The 27,159-nt window shown below is 48.6% G+C and overlaps 1 long non-coding RNA gene across 1 annotated transcript in view; it reads left to right on the top strand.

The window, feature by feature from the left end:
• Positions 1–24,287, top strand: part of LOC119965381 — a 186,848-nt gene extending 162,561 nt beyond the window's left edge. Inside the window, exon 3 of the long non-coding RNA XR_005460500.1 lies at positions 24,156–24,287. This is a non-coding gene — a long non-coding RNA (uncharacterized LOC119965381). The remainder of the gene's footprint in view (positions 1–24,155) is intronic.
• Positions 24,288–27,159: the final 2,872 nt, after the last annotated feature.

The following is a 27,159-nucleotide window of genomic DNA, read 5'->3' as shown; positions in this document are numbered from 1 at the left end:
ATCCCTCGTTCCCCTGCCCACGCTGGAGGACATGGAAGATTTCGGCTCGCTCCTGGAGTCATCCCGCCACTGGCCAGCACCAACACCGCCAGCACCTGCACCATCGTCACTCACGCCGCCTGTGCCGACGTCGCCACCACAGCTATGTCGCTCGCAACGGAACGTTCGACCGCCGATCCAACTCAACCTGTGACTGGATTGCCTGATGGACTCTTGGTTTTCTTTTGTTTTAACCTTTTGTACATAGATCACTTTATGTATTATAGTTCCACGTCACCCCCGCCGGACTCATTTTTACAGGGGGTGAATGTGGTGATCCAACCACTGTATATATGTGTGCTTGCAGTAGGGGGATGTATGGCCGAACCTGTATTACAGATTTCTCGGTAAGCCCCTGCCGGCTAGCTCTGCCCACAGGGAGCTGTATAAATATTCGTAAGTTTCACTGAGATGCCATTCTACAGCTTCCGCCGGAGGAATAGCATCTCACTGTAATAAAGCCTCTCTTGTACATCACTCGAGTCTTTGTGTACAATTGTTAGCGCGCACACACCTCTTCCAATTTGGTCTATTGCATTTGCTGCTCCCAATGTGGTCTCCTCTATATCGGAGAGACCAATCACAGACTGGGTAATCGCTTTGCTGAGCACCTGCGGTCTGTGCGCATTCAGAACACGGACATTCCCGTTGCTAGCCATTTTAACACAAGACCCTGCTCCCATGCCCACATGTGTGTCCTTGGCATTCTGCAATGTTCCAGTGAAACTCAACGCAAACTGGAGGAACAACATCTCATCTTCCGGTTAGGCATGCTACAGCCTTCAGGTCTCAACATCAAATTCAACCACTTCAGATGATTAGCTTTACCCCACCTCGACCCATTTGTTTTTATCCCATTTCATTTTAATTATCTTTTACCATGTTTTTCTCTCTTGTCTTTCTTCATCTATATTTACCTCCCCCATCTTATCCGCCTTTCATTGTCCTTTCTCCCTTTGCTTCCCCCTTCCCCCACATCGACAACTGTCACAGTTTACCCTCTGATGTTAGTTTCTCTGCACAGTAAGAAGTCTTACAACACCAGGTTAAAGTCCAACAGGTTTGTTTCAAACACGACCTTTCGGAGCACGGCTCCTTCTTCAGGTGAATGGAAAGGCTTGTTCCAGAAATGTTTATATAGACACAGTCAGAGATGCCCCGGAATGCGAGCACCTGCAGGCAATCAAATCATCAAAGATGCAGAGAGAGAGGTAACTCCAGGTTAAAGAGGTGTGAATTGTCCCAAGCCAGTTCAGTCGGTAGGCCTCTGCAAGTCCAGGCTTGTTGGTGGGGGCCGAATGTAATGCGACATGAATCCCAGATCCCGGTTGAGTCCGCATTCATGCGTGCGGAACTTAGCTATAAGTTTTTGCTCAGCAATTTTGCGTTGTCGCGTCTCCTGAAGGCCTCCTTGTAGAATGCTGACCCGGAGATCAGAGGCTGAATGTCCTTGACTGCTGAAGTGTTCCCCAACTGGAAGGGAACAGTCCTGCCTGTTGATAGTCGCACGATGCCCGTTTATTCGTTGTCGCAGTGTCTGCATGGTCTCGCCAATGTACCACGCTTCGGGACATCCTTTCCTGCAGCGTATGAGGTAGACTACATTGGTCGAGTCGCATGAGTATGCGCCGCGTACCTGGTGGGTGGTGTTTCCACGTGTAATGGTGGTGTCCATGTCGATGATCTGGCATGTCTTGCAGAGATTACCCTGGCAGGGTTTTGTGGTGTTGTGGTTGCTGTTCTGAAGGCTGGGTAATTTGCTGCAAACAATGGTTTGTTTGAGGTTGCGCGGTTGTTTGAAGGCCAGTAGTGGGGGTGTGGGGATGACCTTGGCAAGATGTCCATCCTCGCTGATGATGTGTTGGAGGCTGCGAAGAAGATGTCTTAGTTTCTCCGCCCCAGGAAAGTACTGGACGACGAAGGGTACTCTGTCAGTGGTGTCCCGTGTTTGTCTTCTGAGGAGGTCGGTGCGGTTTTTTGCTGTGGCGCGGTGGAACTGTCGATCAATGAGTCGAGCGCCATATCCCGTTCGTACGAGGGCATCTTTCAGCATCTGTAGGTGTCTGTTGCGCTCCTCCTTGTCTGAGCAGATCCTGCTCAGACAAGGAGGAGCGCAACAGACACCTACAGATGCTGAAAGATGCCCTCGTACGAACGGGATATGGCGCTCGACTCATTGATCGACAGTTCCACCGCGCCACAGCAAAAAACCGCACCGACCTCCTCAGAAGACAAACACGGGACACCACTGACAGAGTACCCTTCGTCGTCCAGTACTTTCCTGGGGCGGAGAAACTACGACATCTTCTTCGCAGCCTCCAACACATCATCAGCGAGGATGGACATCTTGCCAAGGTCATCCCCACACCCCCACTACTGGCCTTCAAACAACCGCGCAACCTCAAACAAACCATTGTTTGCAGCAAATTACCCAGCCTTCAGAACAGCAACCACAACACCACAAAACCCTGCCAGGGTAATCTCTGCAAGACATGCCAGATCATCGACATGGACACCACCATTACACGTGGAAACACCACCCACCAGGTACGCGGCGCATACTCGTGCGACTCGACCAATGTAGTCTACCTCATACGCTGCAGGAAAGGATGTCCCGAAGCGTGGTACATTGGCGAGACCATGCAGACACTGCGACAACGAATAAACGGGCATCGTGCGACTATCAACAGGCAGGACTGTTCCCTTCCAGTTGGGGAACACTTCAGCAGTCAAGGACATTCAGCCTCTGATCTCCGGGTCAGCATTCTACAAGGAGGCCTTCAGGAGACGCGACAACGCAAAATTGCTGAGCAAAAACTTATAGCTAAGTTCCGCACGCATGAATGCGGACTCAACCGGGATCTGGGATTCATGTCGCATTACATTCGGCCCCCACCAACAAGCCTGGACTTGCAGAGGCCTACCGACTGAACTGGCTTGGGACAATTCACACCTCTTTAACCTGGAGTTACCTCTCTCTCTGCATCTTTGATGATTTGATTGCCTGCAGGTGCTCGCATTCCGGGGCATCTCTGACTGTGTCTATATAAACATTTCTGGAACAAGCTTTTCCATTCACCTGAAGAAGGAGCCGTGCTCCGAAAGCTCGTGTTTGAAACAAACCTGTTGGACTTTAACCTGTTGTTGTAAGACTTCTTACTGTGCTCACCCCAGTCCAACGCCGGCATCTCCACATCACAGTTTCTCTGCAGTTTGGCCTTTCACACCTTTTGTTCTCTCTGGGGACTGCCATTAGCACTCTTTCCCCATGCCTTCTGTGGCTATTAGCACCCTGTTTCCCTGGGCATCTGTGGCTATTACTCATCTTGCATTCTCAATCCACAGTATAAATATTCCCCACATTCTATGCCTTTTAGCTTTGACAAAGGGTCATCTGGATTTGAAACGTTAGCTCTTTTCTCTCCCTAGAGATGCTGCCAGACCTGCTGAGATTTTCCAGCATTTTCTCTTTGGTTTTTAATCATCATGTCGTCGCCATAAGGAGTCACAACTGAGGACTTTCCAATGGAGAGACTCTACTGACAGAGAGAGACTCTCACATTTTGGCTCTCTTTTTCACATTGTCCGTGAATGGTATGGAATTGAGAAGCAAACTAGCATAGAAGTGCAGAAAGCCTGCAAATCCTCTTCAAGTACACACTAGACACATTGCATTAACCAGTTGGACACTTCCTTTCATATTGATGTTAAGAAATAATATGTGCTCATATCATAGAATTTACAGTGCAGAAGGAGGCCATTCGGCCCATCAAGTCTGCACCGGCTCTTGGAAAGAGCACCCTACCCAAGGTCAACACCTCCACCCTATCCCCATAGCCCAGTAACCCCACCCAACACTAAGGGCAATTTTGGGCTCTAAGGGCAATTTATCATGTCCAATCCACCTAACCTGCACATCTTTGGACTGTGGGAGGAAACCGGAGAACCCGGAGGAAACCCACGCACACACGGGGAGGATGTGCAGACTCCGCACAGACAGTGACCCAAGCCGGAATCGAACCTGGGACCCTGGAGCTGTGAAGCGATTGTGCTATCCACAATGCTACCGTGCTGCCCCATATGAATGTAAAAGATCCCATGGCGCTATTTTGAAGAAGCCAATGTGTATCCCAAAATCCAAGAGTATCTGGTGATTATCTCATTGTTTAATAATAATAATCTTTATTTGTGTCGCAAGTAGGCTCACGTTAACATTGCAATGAAGTTACTGTGAAAATTCCCTAGTCTCCACATTCCGCCGCTGGTTCAGATACAGAGGGAGAATTAAGAATGTCCAAATTACCTAACAGCATGAGCTGGATTCTCCGCCGCGCCGTGCCATATTTCTGTTTCACCCTGCCGGCCGGATGCTACGTTACGCCGGCTGGTCAATGGGGTTTCCCATTGTGGGGCAGCCCCACGCCATTGGGAAACCCCCAGGCTGCCGGCAAAAGGGAGAATTCTGCCGGCGGAGAATCAAGCCCCATGTCTTTCGGGACTTGTGTGTGGAAACTGAAGCACCGGGAGGAAACCCATGCAGACACGGGCAGAATCTGCACGTTCCAAACCGGGAATCGAACCTGGGACCCTGGTGCTGTGAAGCAACAGTGCTAACCACTGATTCGGGAAGTTGCTGTGTGCAAATTGGCTGCTGTGTGTCCTACATTACAGTAGTCACTCAGTTCAAAAAGTATCAGGTTAAAGTCCAACAGGTTAGTTTCGAATCACTAGCTTTCGGAGTGCAGCTCCTTCCTCAGGGGAATGAAGAGATCGGTTCCAGTAACACATATATACAGACAAAGTCACCTCTTCATTCTTCCTGGTACACCTGGATGAATCAAAGCATCACTGAGGCTGGAAGGTGTGCACAGTAAGAAGTCCAACAGGTGTATTTGGAATCACTAGCTTTCGGAACATAGCTCCTTCATCAGGTGACTCATCTGATGAAGGGGCTGCGCTCCAAAAGCCAGTGATTCAAAACAAACCTGTTGGACTTTAAACTGTTGTTGTAAGACTTCTTACTGTGCCCATCCCAGTCCAACACTGGCATCTCCACATCATGGCTTAAAAAAGTGCTTAATTGGCTGTCGAGCAATTTGGGATACCTGATGATTTTGTAAATTTTCTTTCATGGTGTGTGGGATTCGCTGGCTATCGAACAGCATTTATTGCCCATCCCTAATTGCCCTTGAGAAGATAGTGGCCAGCTGTCTCCTGTAACTGCTGCAGACCATGAGTTGTAGGTGCATCCACTGAACTGCAAGGAAGGGGAAGATGCTGTATAAAATCAAGTTTTCTTTTAATAAAAAAAAAATTATGAGCGACTTACCCTTCTGGATTCAGTAGGTAAATGCTTCCTTCCCATTTCCAGATCCTGTGCATTGCATTGATCAGGAGATCCGACAGCTATGATTCTGCAAATAGCAACCTCAGTATTCAAATTACATCCAATATGAACTGTGCCCTGTGTTACTTCAACTGCTCTTTTTTTTTGTTGATATGAAAAGACTGATGTTTACAACACACCAAGCAGCTGGTTCCTTGCTTTTCACGAGTTGCTGAAACTGCGCATTTTTGAAAGTATATCAACTTCAAGAAGGCAGTAGACAATACTCTCTCCTAATTTACCAGCACTGACATGCATTGATCTGTGTGTGACAGAGCTGACAGTTACTGCAGAGCTCTGATGTTTACTAATATTTGACAGCTCTGCACCACACTGCGCAAAGGCTTAGAAATAAAATAAAATGGATCTTGCAGTGGGCCTCCGACAGGTTTCCATTTAATTCAGGACCGAGAAGGATATTGCCAGCTGAAATAAACTCTGATGCAAAGCAGGTTGATCTGGATTGGGTAAGAGCCATCACCATCACAAATATGTTGTAAGTGAGCAATGTTATGGGTTCTTAAATTTTCATCAAATATATACCTGGAAATACAATCCCATCAAGATCGAGAGCAGATTGAGAAACGGACTTCCATCTGCATTAATCTCAGGGTTTGTCAATCTTTCTTGCTTCTTAAAAGTGCATTTCCCTGAGAGCATATTAACATTTTTTGCCGTGTACTGCTTTGCCAAATTGTGATCCTAAAATATGATAAAGAATTGTATAATAATAGTCTTTATTACTGTCATAAGTTGGCTTACATTAACACTGCAATGAAGGTACTGTGAAAAGCCCCTAGTCACCACATTCCACGCCTGTTCGGGTACACAGAGGGAGAATTCAGAATGTCCAACAGGCAGCACGGTAGCATAGTGGTTAGCACAATTGCTTCACAAGTCCAGGGTCCCAGGTTCGATTCCCCACTAGGTCCCAGGTTCGCTTCCCCACTGGGTCACTGTCTGTGCGTTCTCCCCGTGTGTGCGTGGGTTTCCTCTGGGTGCTCCGGGTTCCTCCCACAGTCCAAAGATGTGCAGGTTAGGTGGATTGCCCTTAGTGTCCAAAATTGCCCTGAGTGTCGGGTGGGGTTACTGGGTTATGGGGATGGGGTTGGGGTGTGGGCTTGGGTGAGGTTCTCTTTCCAAGAGCTGGTGCAGACTTGACGGGCCGAATGGCCTCCTTCTGCACTGTAAATTCTATGAACTATGAACCTAACAAGCAAATATTTCGGGACTTGTGGGAGGAAACCGGAGCACCTGGAGGAAAGTCACGCAGACACGGGGAGAACGTGCAGACTCCGCACAGACAGTGACCCAAGCTGGAAATCGAACCCGGGTCTCTGGCTCTGTGAAGCAACAGTGCTAATAACAGTGTTACCGTGCCGCCCTGGATGACCTGAAGGCCAGGCATGCACTGCCTTACCTGCAGTGACGGTTTGCTTGGTGCTCTTGCTTATTCACATCTCACAACCCATCTGGTTGTGGATTCAGCGATTGTTCTCTGTCTCGTCAGAGAAATTTGAATGTTATTCAGAAGAAGCCCCTTGTGGACATCTCAAACAAAAGTGTTCTGTTCAAACTGTAAGTCCCTCTAAAGCAGGGGGAACAAAAAGGACGTGCATTTGCAACTTGAGTGCTGCAGAGTAAATGCCAGGAAGTTTCCCATTCCCAAGGCATTCTGCTAACGGATATCACAGGTGGTGGCATTTTTACCACAAGGTTTTCATAGATCATAGAATCTCCGGCACAGAGACAACAGGCCCTTGTGCCCAAACTGGTCCATGCCAATCACAAAGCCTATCTAAACTAACCCCGTTTGCCTGCATTTGGCCCATATCCCGCTAAACATTTCCTATCCATGTATCTGTCCATAAATCATTTGAATTTCACATTAAGCCTTATTGATGTCGTCAGACAGTCTAAAATGACACATCTGTGTAACATTGGCGTGGTGCTGCTTTGTCAGAATTGCATTTTTCAAATCAGATATTAAGTCGGGAGTCCATGGGCCAGATTTTGAAATGACCATAAAGTTAGGATTAGGTGTGGGGGCCATTTCAAAATCGTGGTCCTGGAAGGTAAATCAGAATCCCAATGTCTCTGAAGCAGTTTCAGAGTTTCATAGAGCTGGTGGGGGGGGGGGGGGGGGGTGGGGGGGGGGGGGGGGGGGGGGGTACGGAAAACCTATTTGCTGCCAAGTAATGACCCATTAGGCTTTTGTTAAGGGGCCTGTGAACACCTGGTAGTTTCATCACGGGACCCAGGAAAGTTTATTTGTCTTTGTGCCAAAATCAAATTTGATGGGCCAACGAGTGCTGGGCTGAGTGCTGATTTCCTGACCTGGTTTGAAAATCTGGTTAGAATTCTGTTTAGAATTCATGACACAAATTGAAAAAAAAAGAGCAGAGATCCTCCTGGTGTTCTGGTCAATACCTCAGCCTATAAAAATAGATTATTTAATCATTAATATCATTCATGGTTGATCTTCCTGTGTCGAAATTGGTTGACCTGTTGGCCTATATAATAATGATTATAAATTGCTTTTGTACATCTTGATAAGGCACTAAATAGCTGCAAGTTCCGTTCCTATTAAGTTTCATTTTAATGAGCAATGTGCATTTAGGGCTGACAGGTTTCATTCAATCCCTCATAGCAGAGGTAACGTGATTTCTCCTTGAGATTCGCTCTGTGCAGTTGGTTGCCGGATAGAAGTGGGGGTTTGTGCAGTTTGACTTTGTACTTTCATTGATCATTGAGTAGTCAGGCAACTGCAAAAGAAAATTAAAGATTACAGTAGGGATTCAAATGTTAATCGAAACCATTCAATCCAGAATGAATTACCCTCGAAAATGTCCTTATTTGCCAATGGCATGCAGAATGAAACATATTCAATTGATCTTCATTGCAGGGTTTGTGAAAGGTATCCGAATTAAACAACAACACAAGAGAGGCAGTCTTTCCAGAAGCTTATTAGTTTAGTAAACTAGCAGTAATGTTATGTGAACAGAATGCGAGATCCATTGAGAACAACCAGTCTTGTAAACCAACAAAACTATTTTATTAAACACTACTAACTGGATTCGACACTTACCCCTAAGAAACAAACAGTTGATTGATTACACATAAACTATACTCACTCGACTCACCTACATCTAACTCACTAACATTTTAAACTACTCTCTTGTTCTCTTACTATCCTCAGTCCTTCTAGCCAACTCCTGCTCCTACCACCTACTCCAACATTCTGACACACCAGGCTCTGCATCATCCCTTATATACTTCAGAGACTAGCTCCCTCTAGTGGCTCTGTGTGTACATTTTATTAACCTATACTTTACTGGCATGTACAATAATACCACAGTGGGGCCCGATCGAACACCTTCATCATGCCCAACTCAGTGACACAACATGGTCTTTAAATCTCGTGAGAGGCCTCTCTAAAGAGATCTCGCGAGACTTCACAATCTGGATTGCGCCCTCACTGGGCGTGATGCAGATTTAGATATATTTAAGTGAGTAGTTCGGCTCACTTAAATATGTTGCCGCTGAATTCGGCCAAGGCCCGGGAACGAATGCTCACGCCTGGGAGATCTCGTTTTGGCAGCGTTCAGCACTGGTTCACATCAATGGAACCAGGTAGGACAACAACTGGGGGACACCTCCTAGGCCAATGGAGGCCCCCTGGTGATGGGGCTTTGAGCAGGGTGGCACGCTGGCACTCCCATTGTCACATGGGCACCTTGGCATTGCTAGCCTGGCCCATTAGCACTGCCACCTGTGCACCCTGGCAGCGCCATTCAGGCACCCTGGCACCTGGGGCACTGCCAGGCTGATATTGCCAAGGTGCCTGGGTGTCAGGTTGCCTGGGCCAGGGCTCGGGCTTGGGAGAGCACTGCATTATCGGGTGGGGTGAGGCAGGGCTTGAGGAGCACCTAATAGGTAAGTTGGGGCATTGGGGGGACTCCAGAGGCCTTGTTGGGGGTGTCGGGAGATCAGGGTGGCATTTATAATAGGCATCCCAGTCTCTTCCTGTACTGAAGCTAAGTACAGCTTCGGCAGGCCATGGCCAAAAATAAAAGAGTCCCATTTGATAGCGGGGTTGTTCTCAGCGTTGCAGGCACCGAGAAACACTCCGATAAACTGGCCCAAAAGGGAACTCTGTTTTTCTCATGTTAAATCACGCCTTGGAAATTTTTTCAGCAGCAGGGAGCTGAACTCACCGGCAAGATCAGCTCCTTGGTGATCGTGACACCATTTTGAAAGGGTGCCTCAATCTCAACGTGAGTTTGGTGGACCCCCACATCCCACCCATGGACAATATCAGCCCTGGGAACATGGGTATTACTCCCCACCCACCCCAAGTGAGGAACACCACTATGGGGTTGCTGTGGAACCCTCCTTTTCAGGTGATCCCACCCCACCATTTCAGCCCCTCCTTTCATGAGCCCCACCATTTATCCTCCCAAGCTTTATGAGGTCCTTTCATCCATGCCCTTCATTCCCCCACCCTTCATACTCCTCCATGCCCCCCTTCCATGGGCATGACCATCCTTAGACCCCAAACCTTGGCAATGCCTCCCCAAGCACCTGGGCACCCTGGCACTGGCACCCTGGCATTTCCAGGATGTCTGGGTGGCACCTCCAGGCTGTCAGAGCCACCCTGGCACTGCCCATGGTGGTGCAAGGCGTGAAAGGGGGTATGCAGTTAAGTAGCTGAGGGAGAAAGGAGTAGAAGGACACCACGCTGCTCTGGTTAGATGAAGAAGGGTGAGGAGAGGCTTGTGTGCACCGTAGACTGGTTGGGTTGAGTGGCTTACTTACTGCAAACTCGGTGTAACTCGATGCAACCGTTAACTGGCTTTCAAATCAAAAATCAGCATTACTTCCAATTTCCTGACATTTTGCTTGTCAAATATTGCTTCCCCTTAGGCTGCAAACTGAGTGAAAAGGCCATGAATTGACATGCTTGAGAATATAATTAACTTAACTTTTTAAAAGTAAAGTTTTGTAACAAACTAACCTCAGCTTCATTCCTATAGTCCCATCCGCAACATACTAATTCTATGGTGATTAGCATTGCAGTTTCGAAAATCTTAATTTGTTTTCATTTTCCATTTTATTTTCAACCAATGTTCCTCTTCTCCTTTCCTAAAGATGTTAACTCACGCTGGTTTATTGTTCCATTAGCATCAGCTTCTTTTTAGGTTTGCAGGGGCAGAGATTGATGGGCCTGATTGATTCATTTGAACTGCCAGTGGTCGGAAGGGAACAGTCTGTTTCACTTTGCTGGGGGCAGAGTGGGTGATGAGATTTAATTCTCAGTTTAACATCAGGAATTAATTTATTCTCATCCTAAGTATGGGACATTTATTTATTTAGCTGATTACTTTATGCTTACTAGGAAATAGATCCAAATTTGATAAACACGCTTTGGAGAGTTCAAAAGACATTTGGGTTGCAGAGTAGAAGATATTGCATTGTTGCAATGGGGAATGTTTTGTCTGAGATTAGATTTGACAGATATTGTTGCAGCAGAATTGTAAGAGTTTTACACTGGCTCTGTCGTTCTACATGGGTTCCCCTAGCTCCCTGCCAGGACTCTGGTGCATGGCAGACAGAACTCACAGAGAAACATTTTTTAAAAATCAAAGAATTTGACAGCCTCCTGATTTTCGAAATGTTGAACATGTCACAGACTCTGGGCTGGATTCTCCGAGCCTCTGGGCGAAGAATGGCCGTTTACCCGGAAATCAGGACTGGCACCGCTGAAGTGATTCTTCGGTCCCCGCACGGTCCCAGCCCCCCCGGGAGTCGCTCGCACGCAATCTACGCAGAGCGGGTTGGGGGGGGGGGCCATTGACAGAGCCCCCCCCCTCCCCCATCCTCACGATTCTCCACGCAAAACTGACCGAGTTCCCGACCGCGTGGTTCTGAAAACATATCGGCCGTTGGGAACCTCGGATGGTGGCTGCAGACTTAGCCCAAGGCCGCCCTGATTGGGGGGAAGGGGGGAATCAATCCCCGGGCGGGGCCTCATGGACGGCCCGGGGAGCGATCGGGAGGCATGGACCCGCGGGAGTGCGTGATCTCGAGGGCCTACATTTTTGATGACTGTCCGCTGTGCGAGCCTGCCATATTGCACAGCACAGGCCGCCACCGTGCGCATGCGCGGTCTCCCGACTGGAAGTGCAGGGCCCCGTATCCGCAGCCAGAGCTGTGAGGGGTCCAGGGTCCTGCCATCCCCCTGTAGATAGGAGAATCGCTCAGGACTTTCTTAAGGAAAGTCCAGAGTGAAATACCAGCATTTTCACGCTGGCATTGGGACATTGCCCCATTTTTGGAGAATGCAGCCCAGGGTGGGGAATAATTTAAACAGTCCTGAATTCTCCTCTCACTACCCATCTGTGAATAGATTTCCCCCTTTATAAGTGTTGCCGTACTTTCCCCAATCCTTAAATTTGGTCTGTTCCAATCCTCCTTGAATAACGTCCACAGCAAACCCAAGGTAAGATAAAATACTTCACACAAACACCAAAACACGGCTCACACAATAAAAGGAGGATAAGTGAAAAGAACGGTGTTCAGGGAAAGGCCACAAGTAAAATACAAGTTTGGGCCTTATGTGCATCCAGAGTGCAGAATCAAAAGTCAAATGGGACTTTTCCTTTGAGGGGAGGTTGCCTGTTGCAGGGTGATCCGTCTTTCCAGGAATGAGACTTCCATCAGGGGAGAAGGTACGTATGATTGATTAGGTCTTGAAGGCACAAGTTCCAATTTTCCAGTAGGTCGCAGTTTGGATGATGGCCAGAGTTTTTCTGCTGCCACTTACTTGATGGTTAAGATGGCAGACAGGACAGGCTGCTTGCCTGGAGCTACTGTTTCTCTTTGCAGGTCAAGGTCAAACTGTAGGTGCCGGAGTTCAGGTCCATAGGGAAATATTACAAGTTCAAGCAGCTTGTCGGAGATCATGGCCAGGATTCTCCCCTACCCGGTGGGGCAGGGGGTCCCGGCGTGTTGCAGTGGCGTGAACCACTCCGGCGTCGGGCCGCCCCAAAGTTGCAGAAGTCTCCGCACCTTTAGGGGCCAAGCCCTCACATTGAGGGGCTAGGCCCGCGCAGGAGTGGTTGGCGCTCCGCCGGCTGGCGTGAACAGCCTTTGGCGTCACGCCAGCCGGGGCCCAAAGCTCTTCACCGTGCATGCGCCAGACCGTCAGCGGCTACTGACGTCATCCCGGTGCACGCGCAGGGGAGGGGGTCGCTTCCGCCTCTGCCATGGTAAAGACCACGGCGAAGGCGGAAGAAAAAGTGCCCCCACGGCACAGGCCCGCCCGCTGATCGGTGGGCCCCGATCGCGGGCCAGGCCACCGTGGGGGCACCCCCTGGGGTCAGATCGCCCCGCACCCCACCCAGGACCCCAGCGCCCGCCCACGCCGTAAATCCCGCCGGTCAGGTAGGTGTTTTGATTCCCGCCGGCGGGAGAGGCTTGTCAGCGGCGGGATTTCGGCCCATCGCAGGCCGGAGAATCGCCGCGGGGGGCCCGTCGACCGGCGCGGCACGATTCCCGCCCCCGCCGAATCTCGGGTGGCGGGAATTCGGGACACGGCGAGGGCGGGATTGACACCGACCCTGGCCGATTCTCCGACCCGGCAGGGGGTCGGAGAATCCCGCCCCATGTGATATTTCTCGTACGTGTTAGACAAAGGATGTATTTTCCCAGGGCTGGAACCTTGAAGAGTTTAATAGGAGTCAGGGTTTAATGTGTCTCTCTAAACAGATTGAGCAGAGCCTTGGTCAACAGGAGACAAGGGTGTTGCACACATCTGCCTTTGTTCATAGCTGGTTGGGGCAGACATCTTGTATGTGAGGTCATTTTGTCAGTTGGCTAGAATAAATACGATGCAAGCAATGTTACATTCTAGGGTGTTTGAGGTGTTAGCTTTCGTTTGCTTTCAAAGTGGCGGCATGGTAGCACAGTGGTTAGCACTGTTGCTTCCCAGCTCCAGGTTCCGAGGTTTGATTCCCGGCTTGGGTCACTGACTGTGTGGAGTCCACACGTTTTCCCCGTGTCTGCATGGGTTTCCTCCAGGTGCTCCAGTTTCCTCCCACATATCCCAAAAGACATGCTTGTTAGGTGAATTGGACATTCTGAATTCTCCCTCTGTGTACCCGAACAGACGCAGGAATGTGGTGACTAGACATGTGGTGATATACATCACTGTAAATACATAAGGGTTAATGTAAGTACACGTAGACTAGCCAGACACTAGAGGGAGCGCCAGAGACATGACACACAGACATTCAACCAATAGGTCAGCAAGATAGGACACGGCCAATGGGCATTCGCGATACACACAGAGGTGACACTACCACAGGGGGGGCATTACACCAAACCATATATAAAGGACACAGCACACATGATCTTCCTCTTTCCAGTGGAAACACTCAGTAAGTACAGACACAGGGTTGATTGAACATAACACCCACCACGTGGATTGTAGCAGACTGGTTCGTCAGTCTGAGTAGCTATAGAAGGATTAACAGTAGAGTCGAATCCAAGTAGGAGAATTGTTCATAGTTCAATAAACGTGTTGAAGCTATCTCCACGTCTGAACCTTCCTCTGTCAAAGTGCACATCAAGGAAGCAGCTGATGCTACGAGTGGAGCATAACAAGACATGGTACCATTGAGTGACTGTTTCAATCCATATCATTACAACTCAGCAAACAGTGACAACCAGCAACAACACCCAAGCAAGATGATCGAGATTCCAGTGCCACAGCAATCTCAGTGAAAACTGGCGTGCATTCAGGCAAAGGTTTGAGATCTTCTTGGGAGCAGCCGACCTACAAGACGTGGCCGATGCTGAAAAGACAGAGCTTCTGCTCACCATCGCCAGTGCCAGAGCAGAAGAAATCTTCAAAACATTCAAGTTCTCCAAAGGGCAAAACAGAAGCGACTTCCAGGCAGTCCTGGACAAATTCGAACAATACTGCGAGGAAAACACAAGCAAACCAACATAAAATGGTAAGAGAGGCACCAGTACTCACCACGAGGCTGAGGTCCTGGAGCAGAGAATGACAACTTTGATCGGTGGCCATCTTGGTAAAGGTGCTGCATATGTGCAGTTGAGAAAAAGGCCCCAAGTAAAGGAACAGCGATCTGAGCATGCCCAATCGCTTCCTACGACCTATGTCACATGCTTCATGATGTCAGAGGCCCCAGACCATGCCCAGTTAAAGGGGAAATGTCCCAAAACACGAAAAAAAATTTAAAGCCGTAAAACCCGATTCTTTCACCTGGAACGACAACACAATGCCTGACGTTCGACCAGTAGCTGAAAGTAACCTCCGCTGAACCATGCAACAAGCAATTAGCACTGCCCAAAGAGATGATACAGTCCTTGAAGACTGTGACTGAGACCTTGGATTCTTGTTTGGACATCGCGAGCCCAATGCCAGCTCCGACACAAAGAGTGATGATATGGTCCTGGAAGACTACAACTCAGACGAAGGTTTCAACATTGAAGATGGCGACCCCAGTACCAAATCCGAACCGCAACGAGATGTGTTCTGCAGTGCAGAATCCGACACAGACGCGGATGCGTTCTTCGGATTTGAGGATCTTCAGCCCAGCATATATGACATCCCGAATCATGAGTGCAGGATTACGCTGCGGCCTGACACCAAGAGACAGAAAGTGGTACAAGCACACAGAGAGCGGCCTGCTGCCACACAGAGAATGTTCCACGCACCACGAAGGATCCCAGCCTCCACAGTGAGACAACTGCACGTCTCCACACAGAAAGTGACTCCAGTGTCCCAAGACTCCACGATAGAAGCAATGCTAGACTCCAGAGCATAGTCCTTGCATGAACAAGAAGTGACTCGAGTGAAACAAGCCTCCACAGCGAGCTCGTGGACAGCCTCCACGATAGAAGCAACGCAAGACTCCGAAGCGCAGTCCTTGCATGAACAAGACCATGAGGGTCTAGTAACCTCCTCTGAGCAACCAGCAGCAGGCGATGCAAGTCTGCCATGCTCAAGTGAACAACAGAAAGACTCTGACAGGCTGCCATGCTCAAGTGCACAGCAAGAAGACTATGATAGTCTATCACGCTCCAGTGAACTACAAAGCTTCTTTGACAGTCCACCCAGATTGTTTGAGCCACCAGAAGAAGACTCTGACAGTCTACCCAGCCCAACTGAACAACAAGAAGCTACTGAGGCTCTACCCACTGTATGTGAGAGAAGTGGCGACGGCATCCCACTTCCCATACAAGATGTGCAATGTGACAGACCTCAGCTAGAATGTACAGAGGCAGGGAGACTACTGGTGACTCCGGTGACACCACGTTACTTCAAACCTCATTCGTTCGAGCCTCTCCACAAGTAAATGCATTCCTGAACATATTGACTCCAGACGTGGTGCATCAAGAAACCTCAGCTGACTCCAATGAACCTGCAATGAATCCAGACTTGGAGAATCAACAAGCCAAAGCTGATTCAAGTAAGCCAGACATGACTCCAGACGGGGAGCGCCGCAAGCTCAGTGACGGCACGCTCAAGGTGACAGCCTGGCTTCCAGGACAGATGCCATCAAACGTCGCTACCACAAGCATTGGAAGAAAAAAAGACTCCAAATCAGACAACAAAGTGATTTGACCACTTCTTGGTTCCTCACACACAGGGACAAGGATGGTGTTTACAATGCAATGCCACCATCAACATCACCACCTCACCAACCCAACAAGAAAGATATTTGATCATAATAATTGATGAATTTTGGACTCATACATCTGATTTGGACTTATTGTTTAGTGATCACTGTTATCATGATTTGTACATAGCATCACTTATCTACCTTTTTTTGTTCAATTTTTTTAAATACTGTACAGAAAATCTGTAACACAGAAAAAGGGGGATGTGGTGACGTGCATCACTGTAGATACACAAGGGGTTAATATAAGTACACATAGACTAGCTAGACACTAGAGGGAGCACCAGAGACATGACACACAGACATTCACCCAATACGTCAGTAAGATAGGACACAACCAATGGGCATTCACGATACACACAGAGGTGACACTACCACAGGAGGGCATTACACTAACCCATATATAAAGGGACAGCACACACGATCTTCCTCTTTCCAGTGGAGCCATTCAGTGAGTAGAGACACAGGGTTGATTGAACATCACACCCACCACGTGGATTGTAGCAGACTGGTTCGTCAGTCTGAGTAGCTGTAGAAGGATTAACAGTAGAGTCGAATCCAAGTAGGAGAATTGTTAATAGTTCAATAAACGTGTTGAAGCTATCTCCACGTCTGAACCTTCCTTTGTCAAAATGCACATCAAGGAAGCAGCTTATGCTACGTCTAGAGCATAACATGACAAGGGGCTTTTCACAGTAACTTCATTGCAGTGTTAATGTAAGTCTACTTGTCACAATAAAGATTATTATATATTATAAAAGATTATTATTATAAAGAAAGTTCAAGAAGTTGGCATGTGATCAGCAGGAGCCGTTTTATCAGCCTAGCATTTGTCCATTTTCATAAAGAGAGAAAACATTTTTTTTTTCTATATTCAGGTTGACAGAGATATGGGGCGGGATTCTCCCCTACCCGGTGGGGCAGGAGGTCCCGGCAGGATGGAGTGGTGTAAACCACTCCGGCGTCAAGCCGCCCCAAGGTGCGGAGGTTTCCGCACCTTTAGGGGCCAAGCCCTAACCTTGAGGGGCTAGGCCCGCACCGGAATGGTTGGTGCCCCGCTGGCTGGCGGGAACGGCCTTTGGCGCCACGCCAGCTGGGGCAGAAGGGACTTCGCCGGCCATCGGAAGTCTGCGCATGCGCCGGAGCATCAGCGGCTGCCGACGTCATCCCCGCGCATGCGCAGGGGAGGGGGTCACTTCCGCCTCTGCCATCGTGAAGATGATGGCGAACGCGGAAGGAAAAGAGTGCCCCCACAGCACAGACACGCCCACCGATCGGTGGGCCTCGATTGCGGGCCAGGGTACCGTGGGGGCACCCCCGGGGCCAGATCGCCCCCCCAGGACCCCGGAGCCCGCCCACGCCGCCTGGTCCTGCTGGTAAGGTAGGTGGTTTGATTCACGCTGGCGGGACTGGCATGACAGCGGCGGGACTTCGGCCCATCGCGAGCCGGAGAATCACCGGGGGGGGGGCCGCCGACAGGCGCGGCGTGATTACCGCTCCCGCCAAATCTCTGGTGCCGGAGTCTTCAGGAGACGGCGGGGGCGGGATTGACGCCGGCCCCGGGCGATTCTCCGACCCGACGGGGGGTTGGAGAATCCCGCCCATGGAGGAGGATTCTCTGACCCTCGCCGGGTCTGAGAATCCTCAGGAGGGCGACGTGAATCCCGCCCCGCTGCTCCGATGCTGGCTGCCCTATTCTCCGGCGCCGGTTTTCAGGCGGGGGCGGGGATCACGCCACACCGGTGGACCGTTGGCAGCAGCCTCCCCGGTAATTCTCCGGGCCCTGATGTTTTCTGGCCAGTCACGCTATCGGGGATTGGACATGGTCCCACATGGCGGGACCTGGCAGGTAAGTTGGCTGCTGCAGTCCTCGGGGGTGGGGGGTGCGGGGGATCCGACCCTGGGGGGGACCCTCACGGTAGCCTGGCCCGCGATCGGAGCCCACCGATCTGTGGGGGGGGGGGGGGGGGCTTGTTCCTTGGGGGCTCTGACTCCTTCCGTGCCGGCCCTTGTAGGGCCATGGCTGGCACAGACAAGACACCCCCTTGCACAAGCGCTAGAATACATCGGGCGGTCTGCGCATGCACTGAACCATCCCGGCGGTTCTGTGCATGCGCTACTTGTGCAGTCTCTTTGGCACCGGCTGGCGCAGCGCCAACCCCTCCAGCACTGGACTGGCCCCCGGAAATGTGGAGAATTCCATAATTTCCGGTCGGCCCAATGCCAGAGTGGTTTGCGCTGTTTTTTACGCCGGCATCGTGCCATCGCGCTGATTCGGGAGAATCCCGCCCATGTATTTATTTTCTGTCCCTGTCTCAACTGGGGCAAATGTTTATGCTGGGTGAATCACAAACACTCCAGCATCTCTCAATTAATGAGTGCAAAATTCATGCATAATATAACTGACCGGGAATAATAAGATGCAATTGAAGCCACGATGGACACTCAAATCATACCAGTTAGCTCTGTGCTATGAGCACTCATATATTACTAAACAGACAAAGCCAAAATGGATGAGGTAGAAAAGAGTATTTTTTTAATCAGGGTATCACAAATACTATAGCATTGGCACTAGGTTGATAGAGACAGTAATAGCTTTCTTTCCTTTTAATGTATCCATTCATGGAATGTGGGCATCACCAGTTCGGCCAACCTTTCTCTAATTGTCTTTGAGAAAATGATGGAACTTGTCTTAGTGGATTAGACATTTGACAGGATGATGAAGAGTTGATTACAAAATGTGGGTCTACAGTCACATATAAGTCAGGCTTAGCTACGGGCATCAGTTTTTAACAAAACAACTGGTGAACCAGTCATTTTTTACCATTAATTTGATGGCTTTAATAGTCACCATTACTGACACAAGCTTCTTTTTGTATTGCAGGCTTATTAAATTAACAGAATTTAATTTAGTTTGGTGAGATTAGTAGTCCAGCTCTCTGTATTATTAGTCCTGTGGGACATGTATCTCACAACTTACTGTAGTGTGAAACAATTGTTACGATATTTTAAAGAGAAATGAATAAACAATTTTGCTGCATTTTCATTAAGTGAACCTTGTCTTTCCTATCGCCAAAGGCTGTAATGAGATTCGGAATCAAACGGACCTGACGGGGTCCAAACTGAACATTGGTGAGCAGGTTATTGTTGAGGAAGTGGTGCTTGGTGACACCCTCAGTGATACGTTGCACCTCTTTATCGATGATTGAGAGTAGACTGATAAGGCAGTAATTAGCCAGAGTGGATGAGTCCTGCCTTTTGTGGGCAGCATATACCTGGGCAATTTTTCATCTCGTCAAGTAGGTACTGATATTGAAGCTGCACTGTAACAGTTTGGATAGGAATGTGGCTGGTTCTTGAGCACAGGTCTTCAGGACTACAACTGGGGTGTTGTCAGGGCCCATAGCATTGCCTGTCTCCGGTGCGTTCAGCTGTTTCTTGATATCACATGGAGTGATTGTCAAATCAATGTGCGGCACGGTGGCACAGTGGTTAGCACTGCTACCTCACAGCGCAAGGGACCCAGGTTCAATTGACTGTGTGGAGTTTTCACTTTCTCCCTGTATCTGCGTGGGTTTGATCTTGTTTCCTCCTCCAGTCCAAAGATGTGCAGGTTAGGTGGTTAGATTGGCCATGCTAAATTGCCCCTTAGTATCCAAAAGATTAGATGGGGTTACAGGATGGGGTGGGCTGGGGGGGGGGGGGGGGGGGGGGGGGGGGGGGGGGGCCGAGGGCCTAGGTAGGGTGCTCTGCCCGATGGTTGGTGCAGACTTGATGGGCCGAATGGCCTTCCTCTGCATTATAGGGATTCTATGATTTCCAAATCCTGCTTTATAACATTCCTGTGAGGAGCGTTGGAATGTTTTATTATATTAAAGTGGTATGTAATTATAAATTGTTGTTGGTCAGGACTCACACAATGCTAGAACTATAGTTGTTATGAAGCATGCTGATGTTAAATGCAAGGGTATCCTAAAGCCCAGAAGGATAACGTGGAAACACCGGTCAATAGTGATGTACGTGTTTTTTTGGTATAATGAGAGGAACGGTGTACAACCCAGCAAGGAACAGTCCAGTCATTGTGCCAACAATTAATCAAGAATATTTAATAACTTAAGATAAAGATGAACACACACAAGGGCCATAATGACACTTAAGTAGACTGATAGCTATACATACAAACCTTTATATGAAATTATCCCTTGGTCCTCAACTACTGATGTTGACCTGAACTCGGAGACACCCCTTTTTCCAAACAACATCCAATTTTTAGGTCACTTTATGAGGTAATCCAGCAAATAATTACACAACCAGGCTAAGTGAGGAAATAATCTTTAGGTTCAACGCAAGTGGAAAGTGGCTGCTTCTTCCGGGGGACTATTGGCACTATTCAGCGGACTCACGTTAAAGTCTATTGAATGTTGAGTTTGGCGGAGTGTTCCTCGGTGGCTGCAGTGTCGAGAAACACCCCGCAATCCAACGGCACTTTGCCTTTTTTTGGCCTCGGGGAGTTTCTCCACACCGAGGTCACACTTACAGGGAAAGACCCCTCGCAGAGGGGGGCAAGCTGCCCCGATCTCTTCCACCCATTTTTCGAGCCCCACGCTTTTTTGGCTCCCCCAAACCTTTGGGAGCCCCCCCCCCTCCCCCGGGAAACCCCTCTCACCCTTCATCTACTTAGCAAAGATGCCCTGAGTCTGACCCCTGTCAGTGCCAACCTGGAACAAGGGCACCCTATCACAGGCAGTTTGGCACCGTGACAGAGCCCTTGGAACCCTGGCAGTGCCAAGGTGCCCAAATGCCGGGGGAGTGGCAGGTGCCACCCTGCCATGTCTTCAACCATCCGGGGGTCCCCTATAGCCCCCTCCTCCCCCCAGGTGCCGTCACCAATTGGTTCATGTCTGTGAGGACCTGTACTAAACAGAGCCTTGCTGAGGTGACCCAGGCACGTCCAGTGAGTCTGGGCACCGGGTGAATCCGGTGTACGGGTATATCCCGGCGAGGGCAAGATCCAGATTTCAGCTGGTGGAGAGAGTAGTTGGGTGACTCAAGGTTGGCCCGATGCACTGCATGGGGTCCGATTTGGGGCTCGCACACTGTCAGGCTGTTGCTGAATTGGGCTCTATATCTCCAACTTGCTGCAATTCTGGTGTTAGCTATCTTTTGCTCATCTCTTTCCCTCAGTGTTCGACAGTTTTCTCTCCCTTTGCTGTTATTCATCCTGTGGGGTTGGCGATTGGCAGATACTTATCCATTTTCCAATCTTTCCACTTTGAAGGTGGCATGGTAGCACAGTGCCAGGGTCCCAGGTTCGATTCCCGGCTTGGGTCACTGTGCGGAGTCTGCACGTTCTCCCCGTGCCGGCGTGGGTTTCCTCCGGGAGCTCCAGTTTCCTCCCACAAGTCCCGAAAGACATACTGTTAGGTAAATTGGACATTCTGAATTCTCCCTCTGTGCACCCGAACAGGTGCCGGAATGTGGCGACGAGGAGATTTTCACAGTAACTTCATTGCAGTGATAATGTAAGCCTACCTGTGACAATAATAAAGATTATTATTATTATAAGCTGCGGCCATGCTAAGATCATGCACCCAACGGTGACAGCACTTCAGGCTGGCTAAGATGACCCCCATGGCTCCCACCTGCAGCAATCGCAAATTGCCCTCAGCCATTCTCGACACCACCTTCAAGAGATGGAAATGGGATGGGGGCACACCGATGGTCATGGACTTTTACGTAGGGCACAGACTGGCGACATTGGACAAACCGACAGTGAAGTAGGGACTATTGACCGGACAGGAAATTAGGTACCTACAAATAAAACACTTCCTCTGCAAAGAGACAGTAGGGTACACTCTGGTTTTTAATCTTAATGTTATGCATTTCTTAACAAGTACTCACCACCTATTTTGTTCTGCAACTTTGAGGTTGGTTCCGCAACTGGATTAATGCCCATGATTAACTGACAGAACTATCCAAGTAAGATACATAGGGAAAAGCATGAGTCTATGTATAATGACAGGTCTGATCATTAATATAATGACACTCTGCTTTTGTCAGTACTGTTGTCAGGAGCAGAATCTAGTTTTCAAAGTTCAACTTCTCTTCTTGCCTACAGAAACTCAAATAAACCAATTAATTCCTGTCTCTTTTACCATCTAAAAAGAACTGCTTATGAAACAGGACCTCAGTGTGAGTCAGTCTATAACATACTCCTGTATCAACTTTCAGTTCTGATGGTCCCATAGGGCCTCTATCTTCTCCCTCTTCTTGTCTTTGGCTCTTGTCTCTAAAGCGTCATATTTAAAGTGAAAGTTTATGTAATCCGCTGTGAATTTCAAGCAGATATAAAATAGTGCAATCCGTTGAATCGATCAGAGAATCATAGAATCCCTACAGTGCAAAAGGAGGCCGGTTGGCCCAGTGAGTCGACACCAACACTCTGAAAGAAAAACCAAGCTATCCCCCCCCCCCCCCCCCCCCTCCCTATCCCTGTATCCCAGCAATCCCACACAACATTTTGGACACTAAGGGGGCAATTTAGCATGGCCAAGCCACATAACCTGCACATCTTTCGACTGTGGGAGGAAACCAGAGCACCCCGAGGAAACCCATGCAGATACAGGGAGAACGTGCAGACTCCATACAGGCAGTCCACCCGAGGCCAGAATCGAACCCGGGTCTCTGGCGCTGTGAGACAGCAATGCTAGCCATTGTACCACTGTGCTGCCCTTATATATATTAATGTTGCTTGGAATTAAAAGAAATAAACCATTTCCTGTAAATACAAACATAATCTTAGATTTACTCCATTCTCAGCTGGTTTATGCAGGTGGCAGGATATGGGCATCACTGGTTGGGCCCTACTTACCCTTCAACTCAGTCAGTTACCAGGTCATTTCAGAGGGGATTTAAGAGTCAACCACATTGCTCTGGATCTGGAGTCACATGTAGGCCAGACCAGATAAGGATAGCAGATTTCCTTCTTTCAGATTTCCTTCTTTAAAGGACAGATGGGTGTTTAGGGCATCAAAAATAGCTTTACGGCAATCATTACACTTTTAATTCCAGATTTTTAGCGAATTAAAATTTCACCATTTACTGCAGTTGGATTGAACCCTGGGTCGCCACAGCTTTCCACAGAATCCACTGTATTCCTACCATGCAGAAGGGGGCCATTCGGCCCATTGAGTCTGCACCAACCCTCCAAAAAGGCACCCTACCCAGACCCACATCCCTGCTCCATCCCAATAACCCCTTAACCTAACCTGTACATATTTGGACTCTAAGGGGCAATTCTGGCATGGCCGATGCACTCAACCTGCATATTTTTGGACTGTGGGAGGAAGTGTGCAAACTCCACACAGGCAGTCACCCAAGGCAAAAATTGATCCTGGGTCCCTGGTGCTGTGATGCACCAGTGCTAGCCACTATGCCACTGTGCGACCCTGCATTACCCTGGGTCTCTGGATTACTAGTCCAGTGATAATACCTCCACTCACAATACAGGAAATAAGTTTATTTATATACTAGTGCAGTGTTCTTCAAACTTTTTTCCCCAGGACCCACTTTTACCAACTGGCAGACCTTTGGGACCCATGCTGGTCGATGTTTGCGAGACATGCCGGCTGACGTTAGCGACCCACGCCGGCCGACTTTCGCGACATACCATTATTGCTGACTTTTAATGTGGCAGGTGGGCCTATTTGGTCCTCACGATCTCTTGCTTTGTCATTAATGTTACATTTCTGCTAAGCACTTCAGCTGACGATTTCAGTTCTTGCTGCATGCTTTGAAAAAAATCAAGAGGTTTGTAATCGAACTCTACATGCTGAGTCTTTAAATGCCTTTGAAGATTTGAGGGTTTTAAACTTCATGCGTCAGTACTTCCCTGCATATAACGCACATGGGTTTTGCATCCTGATTTCCATTGGCATAAGTAAAGCCATACCTCAAGAAATCATCTTTATACTGCTTTGTTCCTGACTTCAGTTTCTTCTTAATTGTTTGTTCACCAGAGGCCCTGGATCTCGGGATACAGCTCACATCAGCACTGCCTTGTCCTGCCGTGGACTCTCCTGAAAAGCTCTTTCCAGCATGAAGTGTTGGGCACTGTGGACTTGTGAAGCAGACATTTGCCATCAACACTGAAGAAGGTTCAACACTATTTTATTAACTCTTATAAAATAATAGACATACTATAACTGTGGATTTACACGATGCTAGTTTAACTAGAGACCTGTGCCTGTCCGAACCAGTTGAATCTCTCAGCACGTGGTGTGAGTTTGTACTGTACTTGATGAGCTCTTGTGCTTCTGAGAGGCAGCATCCAGAATGAGCGGGAAAAGTGATGCCCTCTGTCTTTATAGTACGTGTGTTCTAACTAGTGATTGGCTGCGGTGTTTGTGCATGTCGATTGGTCCTAGTGCATGTCCATCAGTATGTGTCTGCACCATGATATACTGGTGTATATTATGACATCCCCCCTTTTTAAAAAAAAATTACGTGAATGTGTGACAATAAATAGTGAGGGTGTGTGAAGAATGTTCCAACTACATGTGAGGTGCGAAGACATATGTACAAATCTATATACAGGAAAACAAAGCTATATACAAGGGAAGGTGCCTGGTGCAGATCATTAGTATGCAACAAATTGAACAAGAACAGTGCTATATACAAACCAATAGAAAACGATCTAACAAGGAAGGAAACATCTCAGAGAATCCATACATTATCAAAGTTCATAAATTCAGTCTCTGAGGTGGGCGACGAATTCTGGTTGACCGTAAGGGTGGCACACCACTCATCATCCGGATCAATGCTGTGTATCGGAATTGGTTTGGTGCTGCGCTTAGGAGACATCCTGTGCTTGGTTATGATGCCGACTTGGAAAGGGGCTTGCAGGTCATCGCTGTCAAAGTCGGAGGACAGGTCTGGGACAGGCTCATTGATTGTGGGCTGAATGGCCCGGACATCCCTGCAAGGCTGGCTGGATCTTCGGAAACTAGCAGGCTGAGCCGACCTGCATAAAGCAGCATAGTGGCCAAGTTTGCCACACTGCCGACAGCGTTGGGTCTTCGCGGGACATTGCCTCTTTAAGTGTGCGGAGCCACAGTAGCCGCACGCCGTTGTGTCGGCGCTTTCGTTACGCCACCGTGCATGCACGGTACAATCCAGTGTGGTGCGCGCCTGCGCAGTACGTTCTTCGACGTCACCACGTTCGTTGCGTCCCAGCGCGGGAGCCCTCGAAAAGCGCGCAAAATGGCCGCCTTCATCCAGGCTTAGGCCCTGGAGCGACTTGATGACCTGGACCCATTCTGCCTCATGGGGAGCTTGCCGTGCCATTTGAGCGGCCTGCATGCGGGAATATCGCGTGGAGGCGTGCTCATGGAACACGCAGGCAGTGGACAAGGTGAGCAATTTGACTTTAAGAAGCTGCTGGCGAAGGGGCTCTGACTGCACACCAAAAACTATCTGGTCGCGTATCATGGAGTCAGAGGTGGGCCCGTAGTTGCAGGACTGCGCAAGGACACGGAGGTGGGTGATAAAGGACTGGAAAGGTTCGTCCTTACCCTGTAAGCGCTGCTGAAATATATATCGCTCGAAGCTCTCGTTTACCTCGACCTCGCAGTGGCTGTCGAACTTTAGGAGGACCGTCTTGAACTTTGATTTATCCTCCCCGTCAGCGAAGGCGAGCTAGTTAAAGATGTGGAGGACATGGTCCCCGGCTGTGAAGAGGAAGAGAGCAATCTTCCGTGTGTCCGAGGCAGCTTCCTGGTCCATTTCCTCGAGGTATAGTTGGAAGCGCTGTTTAAAAATCTTCCAATTGGAGCCCAGGTTCCCTGCGATGCGGAGGGGCGGTGGCGGGCGAACGCTGTCCATACTGCAGGATGGCTGAAGACTGGTGGAAGGCTGATCACTGTAAGGTCGGTCTCAGAAGTACTAACATCCCTCAACTACTGATACCATGAAGTGTTGGGCACTGTGGACTTGTGAAGCAGACATATGCCACCAACACTGAAGAAGGTTCAACACTATTTTATTAACTCTTACAAAATACTAGACATACTATAACTGTGGGTTTACACGATGCTAATTTAACTAGAGACCTGTGCCTGTCTGAATCAGTTGAATCTTTCAGCACGTGGTGTGAGTTTGTACTGTACTTGATGAGCTCTTGTGCTTCTGAGAGGCAGCATCCAGAATGAGCGGGAAAAGTGATGCCCTCTGCCTTTATAGTGCGTTTGTTCTAACTGGTGATTGGCTGCAGAGTTTGCGCATGTTGATTGGTCCTAGTGCATGTCCATCAGTGTGTGTGTCTGCACCATGATATACTGGTGTAAAATATGGCACAGCAGATTTAGTTGTGAGATCCTAATTTGTTTGTTACTTTCTTGCCTGCAGCTACAAAATGGGGGAAATCTCACCTCTATGATTTTATACCCAAAGCATTGATGTGCCGGACACATGACCTTCTCTCTGCCACTGCCTCTTGCAGAAAGAATGATTGTTCATATTTAAAGGTTGGATGCAGCTGGTATTTTTTTTTAATTTGAAACTTTATTTCTGTGACGTAATATTTCCAAATTTATAACGTTTTACTGCTAAAAATTAAAACAACTTCAGTTGAACTTGTACATCCTTACATTTACACACAAACTTTGTTTTACATGCATTAACATTTCTTTAGAAATTTAACCAATTATAGAAAAAAGTACAATCTTATTTTTACTTTACAGACTCGAACTTTAGGGGAGATGAAGTAACTTGTCAAACACACACAATGTCACAATATTTCTCATTGGTTCCACTGCATTGCACTATCCAAACAGCCAAACCTCCTGCTCCATTCTCACTAAAAGCTCTGACTTCCTAGTTTCCCGAGAGTGTCGACACAAAGTGATGACTGTGTAGGTTTCTTCCAGTGTTCACATATGTCAGCCCTATTGATTGGCCTTGTTTGATCAGTATTCCGACAAAACTGGCCTGGCTTTCTCTCAATGCCCACCCCAGTCCCAGGCC

The sequence above is a fragment of the Scyliorhinus canicula genome, chromosome 4 (assembly GCF_902713615.1).
Source record: "Scyliorhinus canicula chromosome 4, sScyCan1.1, whole genome shotgun sequence".
NCBI lineage: Eukaryota > Metazoa > Chordata > Chondrichthyes > Carcharhiniformes > Scyliorhinidae > Scyliorhinus > Scyliorhinus canicula.
Note: the sequence above shows the minus strand (reverse complement) of the source record. Positions and strands in the feature narration are given on the sequence as shown.